The sequence below is a fragment of the Rhopilema esculentum genome, chromosome 20 (genome assembly GCF_057945365.1).
Source record: "Rhopilema esculentum isolate cy_ngs chromosome 20, ASM5794536v1, whole genome shotgun sequence".
NCBI classification, from domain to species: Eukaryota; Metazoa; Cnidaria; class Scyphozoa; order Rhizostomeae; family Rhizostomatidae; genus Rhopilema; species Rhopilema esculentum.
This window is the reverse complement of record NC_142834.1, coordinates 7,080,748-7,098,291: the sequence shown is the minus strand read 5'-3', so window position 1 is coordinate 7,098,291 and position 17,544 is coordinate 7,080,748. Positions and strand designations below refer to the sequence as shown.

General features: G+C 37.6%; 1 protein-coding gene across 2 annotated transcripts in view; it reads left to right on the top strand.

Annotated features, from left to right (window-relative positions):
- The first annotated feature begins 9,487 nt into the window (after positions 1 to 9,487).
- The window catches only part of LOC135687370 (fibrillin-2), a 52,763-nt gene continuing 44,706 nt past the window's right edge, over positions 9,488 to 17,544 (top strand). For both annotated transcript variants that reach the window (XM_089114629.1, XM_065203912.2), the window contains exon 1: positions 9,488 to 9,712. The gene's annotated coding sequence lies outside the window, so the exon portion shown is untranslated. The remainder of the gene's footprint in view (positions 9,713 to 17,544) is intronic.

Here is a 17,544-nt window from a genome sequence, read left to right as displayed (position 1 = left end):
TAAGAGGGTTTGAGAACTATTACTTGGTATTGCTGCCCCTATTCAAAACTTCAGAAATGGTGTCACAGGTTCGGTTTTGTAATGTAGACTTTGCCCCAGTAATGCTACGGCATTCCAGCACATGCTTCGTTGCTTTCACACTTTAAATATAGGCCACGTTTTAAATCAAAGGTGGTTAAACTAAACAGCCGTTTTTTTAAAGTTTCAGCCCACTGATATTTCATAAAGAGCTTCTTTCTGGGCCAAAATAGCTCTTCAAAACATACGATCACCTTCAAGCTTACCACATTTGGCTAGACAAGGAAGAGGTCAAAGGATTTCGGGAGTGGAAGCCAACGATCAGGATTGTGTGGCTTTGATTCTTACTCAGATCTGGGTACAGATGAATGAACTTCTAATTGTAGTCATGCCGGTAACATGAATGGGTTGATCAAGGAGAAGTTTGATTCAGGTGTACTACTACAACACTTTAAATCCAAACTAGAAGAAGTTAAAGCGGGTGCCAGTGGATCAATATTATTATTATAATGACCATAATTTATCTATGCTATTTGGAATTTTTTCCTGTCATAGGTTTATAAAAACCCACTAATCGCGAATGTATTGTGTCATAGCAGAAAAAGCAACAATCGCCTTTAAGCTTCTTAAGCAAACCATTCTGCTTTATGCAAAAGAAATTCTGAATCTTGTGTACGTTTTTACATTTACATAAAGAAAAGGATGATTGGAAGTGCACATTGTTTACTTTCTGGCGTGTAGAAATACAATTGGGCAACAGAGCCCGTTTTCTTAGGACACTGCCTGTACTGCAAACCAAAACAGTCTAGCTGTATCATCAATATAAAGATAAATAAAGTAGTAGAACCCGGGGGTAAGTTAAAGGGTATGGTTACACGTTTTTCTGATGTCATTTTTGCGTATGTTTGAGGCAAAATTCAAAGGTTTAAGGAGGATAGTTGCCACAGCCAGGAAAAGGAACAGGACTTAAGTCGGGTTTGTTATAAGATCTGGTTGTAGTGGTGCATGTTAAGTTGCAGAGGAAGGCCACACCGCAAAAGAATCCCACCATCGATATAAGTAGAACATAGTAAAATATTAACAGCTTCTCTTTTGAAAAGGACCGAAAAATCTGTATGGAGCCATATCAGTAAAACCATTGGTTGGGCCTTAGCATGTGACCTTCAAGTCAGATAATTAGCAAAACTGTCTTTCAGATGAATTAAGAAACAATTCTGTCAGCAATCTCCTACTCTTTTCACGTACTAAAACAGCTTTTTAGTAAATACTAGACTACCCTAAGATTTAATGTTTCAATAACGGGAAAAAGTGTTTTAGTAAAAGAGTTGTTGATGCTTTCAATCTAGTTGCATTGGGCTCTTGGTCTTTTGTTAGTAAGAGGGCACTGGGGACGACTATTTTCATGAATGCAATAAATTGAAATTTTAGAAAAGACAACTTAGAATCAAGAGGTTTAAACGCGTAAAATTCTCAAAGAACCGCGCCCTCAAACTACCTGAAAGCCGTACTGTACCAACACAAATGGAATACAAAATGATCTATCCTTACTGCAATGGACGTAGCAGATGGGCTCAAAATCGATAAATTTTGCCTAATAGGAGGGGGCTGGAGCCCTCTCAATTGGGGAGCAGTGGCATCGTTTTACCTTCCAAACTAGGGGGATGAATGGTCATCAAAAGAGTAATTTATCGACGAAGACATAGATGGAGAAGAATTTAGGTGCTATTTCACCTACTGATAGGTAATTTTACCGACAAACTGAGGATTTTGTAGATAAACTGAAGATTTATTGACGAATTTATAAGGTATTGGGGGTGTTACACCCATACACTTCCCGCTAGCTATGCCCCTGGCGGGGAGAATGGGGTCGTTAACATTGGCTGTTGTTTAAACTGAAACAAAATCTCTTTTAACTTGAAATTGAAGCTAGTAAAATTGCCTTCGGAACATTCATTTCCAGAGTAGACAACGGGGAAAATGTTTGAATCATTTAACTGTGCACTTGAAAATGCGCAGCTGATATTACCAATTATGCGTATAGTCATAAAACGTATGAATGAAATGGTCAGTTTAATTTGCAACACGCAGTTACTGGAAAGACTCTCTGTAGTTCACTGACCATAAAGTGTCTCAGTGGTCTTCATGATATTACGTTTCAACCAAATTGCGTTTATTTCTGGTTACCATTGAACTTTCGCCTCATGGATACATAGCAAATAGTCAATGAATATCCCCCACTGGTCTGAACCTGGTCTAGTTATGTTCATTTGGCCCATGGAAAGGTGACTTGCGCACGCCGCAAGTTATTCCGTCTGTCTTGTGGCTAAAATGTTGGCTTACTAGTTAATGGTCTATCTTGGCAATTCATTTTACAATACTTGGGTTGCTGCTATAAAATCCAGGGGACTCACTCAAATTTCTTTCATACAGGGAGGTCCAATCGCAGTTAGGGAAATTCACCTAAAAGCATTAAAAACATAGACTCTCTGTACATAAAAAGTTTCAGTGCCCCCCTGAGGTGTGAAAAGTATGAATTTAGAAACATTGATTCAATTTTTTTTTCTAATTGACGTTGTGGCTAAATTTTGTAGAGGGTTAGACTTGGATACTGTGCTACGAGTAATATTTGAGTGTAGCTAATTAAGGTTTGGTAATAGCAGATCCGTTTGAGTGAAACCAAGTAGTGTCCGTTTGCATGACAGAAATAACCGAGTTTCTATTCCATAACCTGAAACGAACAAATGGCACGAACATAAGTCGAAATGCATCTTACAAAACATATAAACTTAGGCCAGAATGATGCTAGGGTAGTTCATTTCCCCCTTCCCATTTTTAAGATCCAGCCTAATTTTTCATAAGCTAATTTTGTTACTATGGAACTAGCTGACATGAAGAAGATCCGCAGGGCCTCGTTTCATGTCATGAAAAGTTTAATACATCAAGATGACATAATCAATGCAAATAGTAGCGCGTTGGCAATTGTTAGCAAGAATCTTAGTTTATTTGGAATGTTAGACAGACGCTATTTGGAATCCATGAATCAAAATCACGAATAATGTAACTTTATCATAAAACTTTGTTTGTAGTTTAGCAGAAAGGCAAAGAGTCTGCATTTCTATAGTTTTCTCATTCATGCTACCCATAATGTTCAGTTTTATTCAATAATTGATTGCTAATTCTGAAGCAAAGAAATCTATGGCAAAAATTTCAACACTTCTGAAAAACGCTATCGAATTGTGGTTGGTTATCGACGAGAATTCTCCAAGAAATATTTAAAGGATTTGCGGGCTTTTTGCTTGAAGATTTCACTGAGCAGCGGCAAGGATGTGCTGGCCCTTTAATTCAATCAGTGTGAAACCTTCTTTTAAATCTCTTGTGTGGTTGATGAATGGGAGGAGCAACATCAAAGCCCTAATGCACAAGAGCCTTGATGAAATCTGCCTAGATAATTTCAGTTGCTGTCTTTTGGAATGCCCCACAAAAAGGGTCCTCCCTGACAACAGGCTCTTTCTTCATCAAGTCATCCAATAGGTAATAAGGTAACAGGCAGACAGGCAGAGAAACCCATATTCTTTAATATGTATTACAGCACATCCTAGATTAATATCTAATTAATCTTTGGACTTTTTGACTTGGCATCTATTTGAGAAAGCGTTTACCTACGCCCAAATCTTGGGTTGTTATAATCTTTTTGTGAGTGCATTCATTAACATATGCGATCTTCAAAGAAGATTCAAATGTTTTTCCTCATTTAACAGCTGAAGAATACCCCTTTTGAAAAAATTTATTTTGACAACATTATGAGAATTAACGGGATTGATAAAGCAACGCTTTATGGTGGTATAATTAATTATGGTTTTACGGCACCACGGAGCGTTGAGAAAAGTGGAGGGTATAAAAAGTGGGGGGGGGGGGGGCTGGAACCGAATAAAAAGAGGCTTTACAAATGGTTCTTCTTTTAATATCGTACATTTCTGGCAAAAACGGGGGGCCAAAGCCCCCAGCCCCCTGCTCCGCGGTGCCTGTTTAATTTTTCTTTCATCCACACAATATACTTTAGATACACTTTACACTTGATGTTTATGCCCCTTGTTTAAGAAGGTACTTCTGCTCTAGTGCTAAGGTATAGGTATAGAAAATCTAGTGCCAAGTAGATAGATATAGTTTCAATTTGCAAGGTGATTGCTGCTTTTGAAAAACTTGGCTTAGATAATGGCACAAGAGATGCAAGCAAAGTGCTACAAACTTCAAATCGAACCAATTTATCGCATTCATTCAATTTAATGGTCATCATGAGATTACAGAAGCACAATAACACAGTAAGTACATCACAAACTAAAGAAATATGAAATTCTATGCGGCGAATGACGAAGTTCTATAACAGTGCCTGCTATCTTTTTCAGGCATGAGGTGAAGATATTGAGAGCAACAAATCATATTATTTGGGAGGTGAGTTTCTTACTGTAAATGTTTGTAATATTTGTAAATTTGTGCATGGACTGCGGATCATAATGCGGATTGAGGGGGCTTAAACATTTTTAGGGTGGGTGATTTCTGGTGGGTAAACATGCTAAAAAAAGAGCGGGTGATTTCTTGCATGGGCTTAACTACATTTTGGAAATTATTTAGAACCCGTAGTTGAGCCACGCGGTCCCTGATTTTGTGACTCCCAAATACTATTTTGAGGAGCAATTCTCACTTGGCCTGGTAGCCTACCCTGAACCACAACTCAAATTCCAGTATTCAGAAAACAACACCACATAACAAGCCACCACCTCAAATTTCTCTACCCAGTGTTATCTTTTTCAGTCGAATAGAAAGATTTGGTCATTATTTTATGTTTTGACTTATTACATTGATTTATGCTTTTGTTTATTTCCGTGATGTATATAAAGGGATTTAATCAAGATTGGAGGAGAAATTAATTGATAGGATTGTGATTGTTGGATTGCTTGAATGTAGATGGTTTTCTTTTTCGATTGGAACATGAACGCGTGTACGGAATTAAAATTGGAAATGTTTAGAGAATATATTATGGATATCGGTTTGTAATCGTTTATATCGAAATCTAGATTGTAAATTCAGTGTTTCCAAATATTACTGATTGAGAGAACTCTGGAAACATGGCCAGTTTGTTTCCCTCTTATTTACCCTGAACTGAATTTATCGACGGGAATATTGCTCGATTTAACTAGTCCGGCAGAAATTGTTTATTTGGCAATGTTAACCATCAGATAGTACTTTATCCTAAATAAGATTTAAAGGACAGGAGCTCAAGATTTTGAGAGCCCGGGATTTAGTATATTTTCTAGGTCTTTTTTCTTTCTCCCGTTCACATGTAAAGCTGGCTTCTGTATTGCATGTTATGTTTTCCCGCCCCGTATTGGCGCCATAATCACCACAACCTCATTCTGATGTAGCAACCTTCAGCACAGGGGCCTTTGTGGCGTGATAAGCCTTGAGCAAAGATAGATAAGGCACTTGTTTCCCGCTCTTTGGAATCACTGTTCGTGAGTAAATGCCAAATAAATCCATGTACTATTATGAAGTCTGCATTGCAATTGTTGTGATAAGCCCTGTTTTATTGATTTGAGAAAGAAATTTGAGAAACTGAGCCAGGGTAAAGCTTGAATTAAACTTTTTTCGTCTCACTACAAACAAAAACCATTGCAAGAAGATAGCAATTGCATGTTGAAGAGAGGGCTTTGGCTGCGGCCACTAGCCTTCCCATTCAAGTAACTCATTTGGTAGTACACATTTTTCTTTTCTAAGAACATACTCCACATTGCGAGAAATTTAAGATTCAAGAGTTAAAACTGCCGAGATATAAGAATGAATTAAGAATAACAGCCTGACACTATTTTCATTAAAGAAAATTTTTATTACAATTTAGATTATTACATCGACAAAGATCCTTTAAAATTTTTACTGTGTCACTACAAAATTCAGCTGGGATTGCGGACTGCTTCGTTATTTCCATTCCTTGAGAGAATTATTCCATGATGCCGTTTAAGAATAATTGAAGAAGATTTTCTCTAAAAACTGAAACTTTTTAAGAATATTGAAACTCGAGTAAGTGTTTTCATTATAATGTAACACTGTATTGATACAGTCAATGAGCACATAATTTCTTTTGCAAAAAGAGAAGCGAATGGGCATTGAATCGGATACCCCTAAACCCCCGCGTTTCGAAGGTTACATGAATAGGCTTACATTTTACTCTATAGGCACAATTCTGCGCCAAAGGCAAGGAAATGCCTTTTCACTCACTATTATGACATATCTGTTAGAGGCTGGCCTATTGACAACGAGTCTCTTAGCGGCTCTACACAGGGGCTCCCCACCTAATCAGCTTATCAATGCTGGCAACTTTGAGATGCTTATCGACCACTCACATTCTGTATCTCAAGTGTGTTTCATAACATAGCATTCTGTATTTCATAATCAACTCACGATTGAATAAATGCAATTGACAAATGAAAAGTTGCCGTGATAACCAACGTTCGTTATTTCTATCACCAGTCACGCAATAGAAGCAGGATCACGTTACGGTGGTAAAGCCACGAGGTAAAACAAAGAGATTACAAACATTTGCACCAAGTTTTGCTTAGCGGAACATAAAAATCATTCTTTTATATGTAGTGGATAAAAATAGTGGAACATAAAAATAATTCATAGAGCCGCCTACTAAAATGGTGAAGACGAAACCAAGACAATAATCATTAAACATAATCATCATAACTATGAAATAAAAGTGTTACAATCAATAGATGTCGAGATGTCAACGAGATTCGTGATAAAAATTGCAAAACTAATTATAATCATATCTAAATTTAAGAGTTAGCAGAAATGTGATAAGACAGGAAGATTATTTTATTGAAGAGTAGAGTAAAGTATATTTAGGGATGCATCGACCAAAACACTACAGGCGCTCTTTAGAAAGATTTAAGGCATATTGTGAACAGTCAAAAATAAATGCAAGAAATGCCGGTAATAAAAAGAATTAGAATTTTCGCGGTTGTTACAATATTCCCTGAACTTTCTCATTAAAATCAATACATATATCTCGCCAAATGTATCGAGAATGTTGATGCAGACGACAAACAAGATCTTTGACGCTAATATTCAACCAGAATGGTTAGCTATTGATGTCGTCGCCTCTTTATTGCAATACTCGGAAAGAAATTCGACATTGCACGCTTTTTACGGTAGTACTATGACCTTACAGAGGAACGGAGCGCCAGTTTGCACCAAAAACATTCAACAAGGCACGAAGCTTCTAAATTCCATTTATTGGCCATTGATCGCAAAGACTATGGTCAGAGTTCAATCTATAAGTCATTGACAGTAAATTTGCCACATTCATGGTTGAAAATCAGTCATTCCTTGGTTTCATCAGTAACGAGAAAATTGAGTTACCAAAAGAAGCATTTAATAGACTCAATAGAAGCCACTGTCAAGTTATCGTTCTCAATTTTAATGTGGTCTCTCGCTGCTCCTGGATAATCTCCTATCTCCAGCCCTCAATGACAATCATAAAAGAGGCATTCAGATCTGTTCCTATTGACTTCTCCTATCGTTTTGCTTCAACATTACAATTGTCTCTTGTCTTGGTAATTCGCTCGGCTAAGAGATAATTTTTCTGTCTAAGAACTCAAGACTATTATTCAGAGAGTCTGTCTGTCTGAAAAGTACCAGCATTACACTTTCCCTGAAAATGTAAGCTTTTCTATCAGCTTTATGCCTCGCTGTTCCAATTGATTTGTTTTACGCATTTGTTACATAGCAGGAAACACATTTGACAGATGCTCATTAGGACACAGTAATCTTTAAAACTGGAAAATTAAGCCCCCGGACTCACAAAAGTAACAGTACCATACTGTTCTTGATATCGTGTCGCAAAGCCTTTTTTAATAAGATATTTAATTTCAAAGGTGCAGACTCGGATTATTTCCAGGACTTTAGCACGATTTCAAAGTCTTTCACGAATAAGTGGGTTTTCCAAAAAAATAACAACTGCCCCTTTTAAAATTGAAACTAAAATTATTGTTGGAAACTTTCTCAGAAACACGTAGAAACATAGAACATATACTACAGGCAGGAGTGTCAAGGCGATAGCTAGGGTTGTAGCTGGGATAAAAACATCAGGACACACGGACATGTTTTAATTTGAAACCATATGGCACTTGACAATGCTTTTATTTTAGCGCGGAAGGTATGTTCTTAGAGGTGGCACAAGGGGGTGTTTTGAGGGGATTACCCCCCACTTTTGTCAAAGAGATGGTCAACATATTTAAAAATTAATAAAAATGTACCAGGTAGAGGTAGTTCATATTTTTTAGACTTGCCTGAGGAAAATCTACCTGGTATCTAGCATTGAAACGAGACAAAATGGGCGTGGTCTCACACATCTTAAAGTCCCACTCTGCCTTAGCTGGTTCCATTATAGTGATTTCATTTTGTAAAATAGGCCATATTTCTATACCATCACTGTATTATTTGGCCACAGAAATATGGTGATGCCTGTCGAGACAAATGCCCCATTTTGTGAAAATGGGGTGTTTTAATAAGATGTATTAGTACTGATTTCCAACAGGCAACAACGTTGCATCGATTGTATATGAATTACACGCATTTCCATAGGAAACAATAATTACGTTGAGTTCTCTAGTTTCGTAACGGTTTAGGAATATCCGACACTCCATACTTCTTGACATCTTTTTCTTATGACGTCATTAACTCTAACATTGGTTTTCATTTCTATTATCTCGTCTAGGACATTTCCCAGTTGGGGAGGGTTTTCGATCTGTTTTCAAACGCTCGTGACATTTTTTGTCAAGAGATTTGCTTCCGTTTGATGCTATACTTAGATGAGGGAAGGGTACTTCTATTCTCTGTATCTAAACTTTTATGCCAATAAGCCAATTATGTTGATGGATTTTAAAAAAATTTCAAGTTATTGCCTTTTCAAAATTTAATTGTTTTTAACATTTTTGCTTCGAGTACTAAGGTTTTCTAATTTTTCAGTTTGCCCAGTACTCGTTTCTTCTGGCAAGTTTCTTATAAAGAAAATGGCTATGGTTGCAAGATGCGAGGTTTCCCTATGTTCCATATGTTTCCCTATGTACGGCAAGAAGACCACAGTAGCACGTGATGGATAGATGTCTGTTCAGTTGCCTAACATTAGACGGTCTTCTACAATAAATTTAATAAACAAACTGCAAATCACATATCTTGAAAAAGAAAAGGATACTCTTGCGGAAGGAGAGAAGAAAGCAGAGATTTATGTATGTATTGCAATCCACCTTTTCTATTGATATTGCAGAAAATTTATCTCCGCTTGTCCCTTTATTCTATCCTCTCTGTTACTCGGAAGTGTGTATTCGTCACTTCCTGTTCAGTCCTTTTTTGGGAGTAATTAATTCCAGAAGCGAAGCCTGCATGCAATGTTAGTCTTCATCTGGAGTTTGACAACTTGCGGTTTGAGGAACAGCCAAGTGTGGAAAATTCATTGCTACAAAGCCCTTATTATTTGTGGAGGTTAGAAGGGTTCAGTCGAGGCAGAGCGCACTTATGAAAGTCGACGCTGGCCTCGGACGAAATTTTTAACAACTATACACAACAAAGACACCGTGAAACAACACAAACAGAAGCACTTGGCTTACCACTTTACGAGAGCAAACGTTTTCATCAGGTACGTTTCAATTTAATTAAGAAATCTGAGGACTTCTCATTGATTGTATCGAATATCAAGAGAGCTGAACGGTTGCGCCCTGCCGCAGGCTAACGTACGACCCCACAATCGTCTTACAATTGTTAATAGGGAACGTTAATTGACATGAATTGGTTCCTCATATCTAAAACCTGTTGAATCGATGCCTTGTTACAACCGGACCATGCTCAATCTCATCACCGCTTTGATGTAGATGGGCGACCATTTGTAAACACTTTTTTCTTTTCTGATATCGTGGGCATGAGTTATGAATGAAACTATTCTTTGAATGATCTTTTTTGTATGAACAGACGCCTGAGCGAAACTGCGTTTACATTGATAGCGCCACTGCACTAGTTAATGACCCTTTTATAAAAGCTGTACAAATGTGTGAAGTGTCATTTGTTTTAAGTTGGGTCCAATGGCAAAGACATAACGCACCCTATCCTCGGTTTCGGGCCCATAACTCTTCGTTCTGTACCAAATGCTATATATTTTAAGCAAACAAAGTTATCGTGCTGTTTTGACCATTACCGCTTTCTTATAGAAGCATTTCTTAGGATAATTTGACCATGCGAAAGCCCTACCACAATAATTGAATGAACGAACCCCTTCGAACAGCTAAAGGCTTACAGAACATAATGGTTGTCAGGTTGGAGAGAGAGTTGATCATTTTATTTCTCAGCAACCCACCGATCAAGTCAAGAAACACGCTTTGTTTATTAATCTACACGATAATGTCGGCTGCCTAAACAGGAGCACGATTTTGACTGTTCGAACAGGGTTTGACTACGGGATCTATTGTTGACGAGCATTGTTGAGGTTAGGATGGGTGGGAACTGGCAGTCACTTGCTAGGTCCAACTGTTATTTCACGTCTGCCTGCCGCTGAGACGCTGATCAAAGGAAATTTCTACTCAATGCAAAAAGGACATTGTTCATGCTATCCGAAAAAGGTCCACCGAAGTGATCTTGAAACCTTGCCAAAGAAACTTCCTTTGACATTGATCATATGTTTGCCCAAGCCAGTGTCTGGGGTCGATCGATCCTCCTATTGTAAAATAGGCGAAGCAGAGTTTTGATTCTGTTGTAAATCTACCCCCGTCTATCCATTGTCCATTGACTAATCGAACCTGACTACTGCTAGCCGAATTTAACTTCAAAATTACTCGATCCACATTCAGGAGTTTATTCATCAATGCTGTGGTCACGGCGGTCATTCAGTTCCGGAAACCGTTTCTCCTAATTGTTAAGCGCATTTTCTTCACCAAATTATCAGGTACACCATGTGCCACTGTCACTAGACCAAATGTGTATTTATAGCAAACTATTTTGGACCCTGGTTTGGAATATCCAATCCTACACCAAATCATTTGCTTCTAATATGGTGTTATTAACAGCCGTTGACATCAATGAATACTGTCGAGCTTTGCTGCTTAAACAGGACAATGCTAAGTACAAAACAGTCTATTTCCACTAACATGAACGATCTTAGCACAAAGTCATCTGATCTTAAAATACCTTTCTTTCAAATAGTTTATTGGGAAAAGTTTTGTTACATAAAAGCCAAGTTGGCCGCTTTTGCGATAAAAAATAGTGGCCGCATTGAGTTTCTTTTAACCAGGGACAGGAAATCGTCGAAGTCAAAACACGAGGCAGATGCGTAATCATTCATGTAAACACTCACGTAAATACAGAGGACTTTTTGCTTTGTTGTAACTCCGTTTATAAATGTTATCTACTAAGTCCATTTGAAGTTAAAGTCTCTTGTTTCGTGAGCTACAACGTTAAAAGCTTCAAGCCAAACAGAACAAATTTTGCTAGGACCTTTGTCACAACCTTTTGTCAATTCACTATTAACAGAATCCCACTCAACAGGCATAAAAAGCAACGAACCCTAAAATCTATCAAACAAATACATTTTTATAAGAATTGCGAATGAAGAGCTTACGTCACTACGGTTTAATCCTTCATGATTATAAAACGAAACTTCCACAACTTTCGTATTAATCCACAACAGCCAAGAAACGCTTTAGAGAATAGCTAATTACGAATGATTGTGAAGTGAATACGTTTTGTTTGGAATTATCTGTTGCTGATATTATCATTTTTATATTAATAAGGAAAAGATTGATTTTAAAGTTAATTAAAGGATTATAGCCGTAATATGTTATGTAACAATGAATAATGTATCCTCACAGATTACAAGCTTTCCACACAGGCAATCACAGACCATCCCATTCAGGGAACTCTCACCACTGCCTGCCTATTCATGGATTTGTGTATGAAAAACTCATTCACAAGCACCCTGCCCAATTCGTGAATGAAAATCAGTCACTACAAGTAGTTTTTAAAAACATAGTAACAAAACCCTTAAAGGTATTCAAAGCCAAGAACATCTTTAGAAAGGGAAGGCTAAAGTTGGAAAAACGGTAAGAAAATTCCACAACTTGTAGGGATGCTAAAAACAGGGACTGCGGAAGAAGGGGGCCCAATAACTTCCAAAATGTACTTATAACCATACAAAAAATGCCTTGCTCTTGGCATAAGCATGTTCAGCCCCCTGAAAAACGTCTTAGCCCTCTCAACCTATATAATATGCTCCGCGTTCCTTGGCTAAAACTACAGTGGGTGGATGTAAATGGTACGTGGATGTCATCTGCAAAACTGAACAAGGTGTGAAAGTGTACTCGTTTCTGACTCGAACGATCTTTGCCCCCCCCCTTTGTTGTGTTAATAATTTGCGCAAAAATAATCATAGTACATTCGACAGAGATCATTGCGAGTTCATTGATAAAATTTGGTTTTGGATTCATTCATAAAGCCTTACGTAGAGTTTCCATTGAGTTGAATGGAGGTATGTTTCCTATGAAGGTCAAGTCTTCTTACTTATTATTCGAAAGAGGTTACGGTCTCTAACTACGAGTTACTATAAGTTACAACTATGCAAAACAAGGGGTTAAAATGTTTGCTACAATCGGAACAGATGATTTTTCCTTGTTTATAGTAGCTACTCTCATTGTGTTGCTGTAGCTTCTCTATTCCCCTGGAATAATAAACATCAAGATTAATAGTTTTTTGAGATGACGCAAGAGAACTAATGTAGATGACAGCAGAAAGATATGTATGTTAAGTATGTTTGTTAACTAGGAAAGGCAAATAAGGTATAAGAATAAGGTTTTATCACATGAGTAGAAAATAGAAATGTTATGTAGAAAACTGTAATTAATCATAAGTTCGTTTAAGTTCAAATCATCATGATTCTGGTACTGCTTTACGTGTTTTCAAGATGCCCTTAACAAGTGGAAATAACAAGTGGATTTTTCTAAATATCCCCAGTTTTGAAGCATTGCTCCTGAGATAGCATTCAAAATATCTTTCTCGCAACAGGGCTGGTTGTCATTGTGAACGCAATGGTTTCCACGATAGCAACAAAAAACAAATATTAATTACACACTCCTTGTCTTGGGTTAAGACAGTTTTGATAAGCGTACCCAAAATTAGCATTTCAAGGTTTTGTGAACCAGACACTGGAATCGACTGTTTAAATTGCAAATTAGCCAGAAAACCACGAATGATTTAAATTTGCCTAGAGGATACAAACTCGCCAGTTCCTTATTTAGCAACTTAACTGTTCAGCAAGTTCAACGGTCATGCTGACACAACTCTCAGTGATTAGCAAGTTGTCTGGAATTTATGTTGAGAAGCTAATCGCATAACGCAGAAGAAGGAGCAGAATCCACACACGTTGCCTGGTAAGTTGGGTTAATGTTTCTTTCATGGTTGCTAATTTATGACACGATCACTGTTTTATTTGCAACATCACTATGATTTAGTCAAGAAGAGACTGTGCTTAATTAATTTCAAAAGATTTGAATTTATTAAAAGTGGATTTTGACACTTTTTACCACTCGGGGAAAAGCCCTTCCTTCATAGTTGGAATTCGGATCGGATCATGGCTAGATCGCACTTTTATACAAGGATATTTCAGACTTTAAAAGTCAGATTTTTTAAAAGCCATGGAAGCAGGGTTTTACTTAAACTAAACGAGATGCATGCGCCAAATTCAAATGTTGCAAAAGGCTACAGGTAACTTAACAGAGACTGACACTGTGCCACAACGATTGCATTATTTAACGAAGACCTTATTGCAGCTTAAAAGTTTGTAATTTCATGGCCAACCAGAAGTAATTAAAGAGGACTTCTTTAATATCTGCATGGTGGTGCTGAGTTGATTATCCCTACCCTGTTATTCCCATGACCGCCATCAGAAGATGTGTAATAGTAAACCCTTGTGCAAACCTATCTATAAATACAGATTCCCAAAATAGCATGTCTTTCTACGAGATATTTGGGTGGCGATGAAGTTTGGAACGGATCACTCTGTAGGATAATCTACAAGCTTCAGCGGATTCTCTCAGATTTAGGCTCAGTATGTACTAGATTGCAACTTTGCTGACAGCTCATCTAATTGGCTGACAGTCCATGCACTCCAAGAGCAGCTCATTCTCAGATTGACGTTTATTCTCAACAATTCTGCATCACTGCACTAAGGGCATGGGTTTTTATTGCAAAAATGTAGTGGCGAGACCTTACTTCCCTCGCCATTTTATAGGGGAGACGTATATGGACGAATGTATTTCCTTTGTACGCTCTAGGCGAAAACTGAAGCAATTAGGTATTCTGGAGCCATTGCTCTTTTGCAAGAGATACAGTTGTTTCGTAAACAGCATTTTGTCCAGCTTCAGATACGCTTCAATCGGAAAGAGGGACTACTTATCATAGATAAGAAATGGGGGCATATTTTGCAATCTGTATTCTGAATGTATTAAAATCTATACTCAAAAAGGATATAGGAATCTATCAATAGTTACATTAGACAAACGATTTATTGGTGCCAGTTTTTTGTAAGAATGGATTTGCTTTTCTCTGAGTACTAGATCCATATTCAGATCATAGACTATCTTTCTATATGTGTCTTCAGTTGGTGTCTTCAGTCACAAGGCGGTCTATGCCAATGTATATTGTTCAAAGTAGCCTGAACTAATCGCATTTTTATGGTTAAAAGTTAAAATTTTACTCAAGACACTGTACTGAGTCTATTTGTTTTGTTATTTAATTAGTTTACTGCTTGTTCTTGTCCGGAGGAAACATATAGAAACCTATTCTGTTGTTGTTTTGTCAAATGAGGTGAAGGAAATATCCACAATGATTTAAAGTATGCATCAGGGGGGATCGTTTCAGCGGTTACATCAAAAAACATTTTATTGTTGCAGTCGTTGCTTTTCTTAACATACCGATAAGATTTCCCGCATTAAAATCAATCAGGAACGGGAAATACATTTCCTGAATCTTGCATAGGCGGTTTCCCTCTACTGCAAATACAACCTTTGCTTCTAAAGCCCTTTAGCCTCTAATTATGTACTTTTTGCGTCTAAAACCTCAAGAACGCTGGGTTAAACTCTTATTCCTGATATCAATCTTGGAAATCTAGAGGGACACGTATGCGAGCACGTATGCGAGCACGTATGCACTATCAGAGAGAAATTTTGCGTCAATGGAATATGAGGGTAGAAGTAACTGAGCAAAAAGTTGGTCTGTGAAGCTGCGAGCTTCTTACGTTAAAACTTATGAAAGAGTAGATTTTTCAAACTACGATGCAACGTTATTGTATGGGTATTCATTACTCAGACAACCCACCGGTCACTAAAGTTTAAAAATTTTAAATAAAAGAAAATGCTATAGTGCGTTGAATCGCTTCTTGTTAGAGCCGCAGTTTTCGGTAGAGAAATTCATCTGGTAAGTTGAATTTCTTTCCTAGGCCTAAGATTCCCCCAGTTTGAATTCCTTGATTTTGGCGCAGGAGATCCATTACAGAGTCAATTCTTGATTGCTCATTCGATTATTTCTGTTCCATGCTCTTTTGTGTTGTCTTGTGTTTGTTGCATCTTATTCAACTCCTTGTTTTGCCTCGTTGGGGGCAGCCAGTCTCTGTTTGGTGTTATTTGCTGTTTTGGCTTCGGGCAAGTCAAGAAAAATGTCATTGTGAATATAAATCCCCAGAAGTAGAACTCCCTTTGCTCAATTTCATATTTGTATTTGATACCAAACTGTATGAAATTTGATAAAATTATATTTCACATCTAATGCCTAGTGTTCGAAGCTTCTCTAGTAAACTTTGGAATAATTCCGAGTTGACAGTGCCTGTCTTGGCTATTCGAGCAGAGGCTGATGAAAGATTGCTTCATTCGTAGAGAAATAAAGCTCTTGAAGCATTGGTAGGGAGCAGTGTCTCTTAAACTTACCCATAGCTGACCAAGATTGCAACAGTATAGCATTATGTCAGGACATTGGCTTAGCATCGTGGTGTAACGTTAGACTAACAGCATTGCCTCGCCAATCGGATTTCAGTGTTGTGATTTTAATAACAAACTTTGGTTTAGCTGACCACCCGCAAACAAATACCCTGGTTAGCGATTATTCACAATCGGAAAGAAACAAAAGTATTCGAGTTCAAATTTTCTTTAGGACAATATTGAAAAATACTTCATGGTTGACACTTGAAGCTAAAGGCCTCGTTGCGTGTTAACGCCTGTATAAGATAGAATGTAAGCGAGCTTCCTAAACCATATATTCACCTTCACAGTAAGCTGCCAGATTAGATAACTCTATGTTGCATATAATCGGAGTTTTATTCAAAGTTTTATTTTCTTACACAAACACCAATTCTTTGAAAAAATACATTTTGATAAGACCAAGAGTACCATATTAACATCAGTTGGAGGAGTGAAAGGAACAATTTCGAAGGTGTAGTTTGAAGGTAGACAGCGAGGCCGGGATAAAATAAGAAGGGGGATAACTAGTGTTCTGAAAGTAGGGGGAAAATATGACTGAAGGGAGCCTTGTCATGTGTTATTGCTTTCCAAGGGGATGGTTAAGGGGGGAGATTGTAGCGTTGGCAGCATCATGTGTAAAATGTAATACGCTAGAGATAGATAAAACTGATGAAAGAGGAGTTGTTCACTGATAAGTAGCAAATACACTGGGATTCAAATTGATTGATAGTCAAATCGAAGGGAAATTAAACGGAACCACTGCTTTGAACTGGCCGTCGTAGATACTGAGAAAAGGCTAGTGTTTTGATCTTATCTCTTAGATTCAAAGAATAATTTTTGTATCTTTAAGGATCAAGTATATGGCTAGCGATATATCAAAATTTTTGTCCCCAGCTGGCTTTTGGGAAGTACATAATCGCCCAATCGGCAAGGAGATATTGAAAAGGTTATGGAGTTTTCTGCCACAGTGTATAGCAAGTTGTCATGTTACACATGACAAATAAATGAAAGTTTTAAATTACTAGGCAATGTCATATGAGAGTTAACATATTGCGGTGTATGACCATTAGATTTTAGGCGGAACCGTGGCATTGATCAATGCAGCCCCTTGTTAACACTTTGAAAACTGATTCGTATGCCAAAGCTTATAATGGTCATTCGAGAACATGCCTTCAAAGCCAGACATGCTCTTGGTGTCCCAAGGATTACAAAGAAATAATGTTGTAGATATAGATTAAATATGATTAAAGTCTATGGATTATTGAATTCAGAGCCTGCACTATACACATAAACATGTCACAACTCTGGTTCAGTTATCTATCTGCAGGGTTTTTGTAATTGATTGGAAACAACCGAGAACGTATTTCTTCTAAAGTTTGGAACAGATACTTTGCATCGCCTTGTCGCCAGGTTCTGTTGTCAGGGTCGAATCATCACGAAAATATTAAACTTTTTTCATAATGGAACCAATCATTTGTTT